We start from the raw sequence: 1,998 nt of genomic DNA on the forward strand, positions 1-1,998 counted from the left end.
CAATGGCCTCACACTCCACGTCACAGAGTGCTTGAGGGCAGTTCCATTAGGGATCTGTGACGTCAGAAAGGTGTCAACGTGAAGGCATGTGCGTTTCCGTGATCTGCTGGTGCAGTGTCGGCACAACAAAGCGAAATAAAGGCCGATAAATCGTGAGGCACATTCCGAGGGCGCGTATTGCGACGCGTAAAGGAAAGTTACTGTTGTTATTCTTGAATTGAGCAAAAGAAGTTGGAGGGCGGCGATGTTGGGGCTGCTCCAGCTGGAGGTGTGAGCGCGCCCCCCCCCAAAACAGCGACACTTAACAGCTCGTAAGCGCCAGAGAGAAGCCGCAAATGTGTTGGAGACATGCATTTCGTCACATGCTAAGCAGGGAGGGAAACAGGCTCCAGTGCGCCGACGGGGGTTCCTTCTAATCCAACTTGTTTTCGCTGTCGCGCTGAGTAGAAAGACTGCGCACATTAGCGCCGTGTTAGCCCGCAACAAAAGACGCGCATTCCCGAAACGGAGCCTTTCAGCGCAGGAATGACATCCTGTTTCGGGGACAAGGAGACCCCGCTGCGCGCGAACCCTCCGCCCGATTATTGAGTATTCAAAGTGCAAGCCAGGTTTATTGATTCTGCTGTGAATCAAATCATAGTGTTTCTTTATTAGCTCATTCCTGCTGTATATTCCTGCTGATTGGATCCGTGCTTGGATCGAGGTTCTCTCTCGCCTCTCCAGTTTCGCCTTTCGCCTCCGCGTCCAATTAAGCGTCACCGGGAATAAAACCATTCTGCTGTAATCCTATTCCGGTTCTGTGTTTTAACGTGAAACAACCAGACGTATAGAGGCCGCCGTCCTCTTAAACACAAACGTTGTTTTACGTCTGTTTGCCTGCGTGTGCGCCAAATGCGCCTTCGTGCGTAAAACCTCTGATTCCGCAGCAAACCTTTACAGCACGTTTTACAATGCATTTTACTTTAAACGTGCTTTATTTACAAATGTACTGTCCTTATCTGGCCCCTCGTACACAGACACCCCCCCCCCCGCCCTGCCGCCCCCCCGCGGGGCGATCATTCATTCGGTTCTCAGATAACGCGTCATTCTCCTCTCGATTACGCAGCGGGATTTACATGAAACTGTTAATTGTTTGCTCTTCAAATAGAGCCAGCCTGGAGCCAGCAGTCTGCCAGAAGTTAAGGACCGACTCTTTGACCTCCCCCCCCCCGCCACCCCTGTCCTGTCCGAGCTCAGCTCATCGCCCCCCCCCCCCCTTGGCTGATCAACATGACAAAGCACGGGCCGGAGCAGAGTCTCTTGGCATTACCTTCCGCGTCGCACCTTGGAGAACGCCCCGACCATCAACTTGACTCCCCGAGCAATGCGCAGCAGAGTTCCCCTCCCCGCGTCGTAGCGCGGAGCTCTCCTTCCCGACGCTGGCCTCAGATGATCCCTCAGCAGCCGGCGCATTTGGAGAACCATTCAGCGCCGCCCTCTGAATACCTCACGGGCGCATTCATGGATCAAGTCGTGGCGTCGGAATCACCTTACCCGAACCCTCAAGACGCCGCGTTCGAACAGGACACTGCCACCGCCGGGTCGTGGAGCGGCGGCGGTCGGGAGAAGAGTGGCCCCGGCGTCGGGAAGAAGAAGAACTACCAGCGGTACCCAAAGCCGCCCTACTCCTACCTCGCGATGATCGCCATGGTCATCCAAAGGTCTCCGGAGAAGAGACTGACCTTATCAGAGGTAAGAATCTGATTGGCCACTGCTGGGCGATGGATGAAAAGTTTTACACAAAATTCAAACTTAATATTAATGTTTACATGCTGTGTTTGTTCAAAGCAGGGTTAGATCCAAAAACCCTAGAGCGTTTCTACACTGGGGGGGGTCACAGTAATCTATTAAATGTATCAATAACTGGCGGATCATTTACAGTTTAGTGACACAAAACAGGAACCTTTCGGTGACACGTGGGGGGGGGGGTGATAAGGGTCGACCTGCAGTGAAACCAGA

Source organism: Brachionichthys hirsutus, chromosome 14, assembly GCF_040956055.1.
Source record: "Brachionichthys hirsutus isolate HB-005 chromosome 14, CSIRO-AGI_Bhir_v1, whole genome shotgun sequence".
NCBI classification, from domain to species: domain Eukaryota; kingdom Metazoa; phylum Chordata; class Actinopteri; order Lophiiformes; family Brachionichthyidae; genus Brachionichthys; species Brachionichthys hirsutus.